The following is a 460-nucleotide window of genomic DNA, read 5'->3' on the forward strand; positions in this document are numbered from 1 at the left end:
TTTTTTTTATATTTAAAGAATTTGCCACTGACGATTCAAACGTGAGTTTTGAGCAGTGTAGAGTAGCACTTGTTGTTTGTCATTTCTCCGATCACAAATTCAGACATGGTTTTGCGATATGCAACACAACGCGTAAAAAGACAGTATAAGACATAAGTCAATATAATCAGTAATTATGTCCCCACTGGATGCAACAAATGCCTCGTTTGTAATGGGTTTTATCGGTGTTGTCTCATCGAAGGGGCGTAACATTCTGTCACACGCTTGAGGTATTCGGCCAATCACAACACACTGGATAGCTGGCCAATTAGAACACACCTTGCTTTTCAGACCGATGAGCTTTGTAAAAATCGACGCGTTTCAGAAAGGTGAAAAGGCGGGGAGAAACAATAATGTACATTATGTGAAAAATAATGTGTTTTTGAACCTTAAACTGCATAAACACATTGCAACATTGCAT

The 460-nt window shown here is 38.5% G+C and overlaps 1 protein-coding gene across 1 annotated transcript in view; it reads left to right on the top strand.

Annotated features, from left to right (window-relative positions):
- Positions 1–460, top strand: part of LOC107565081 (dystrophin-like) — a 119607-nt gene that overhangs the window by 32161 nt on the left and 86986 nt on the right. The window lies entirely within an intron of this gene.

Source organism: Sinocyclocheilus grahami, unplaced genomic scaffold, assembly GCF_001515645.1.
Source record: "Sinocyclocheilus grahami isolate Dianchi unplaced genomic scaffold, SAMN03320097.WGS_v1.1 scaffold25.1, whole genome shotgun sequence".
NCBI lineage: Eukaryota > Metazoa > Chordata > Actinopteri > Cypriniformes > Cyprinidae > Sinocyclocheilus > Sinocyclocheilus grahami.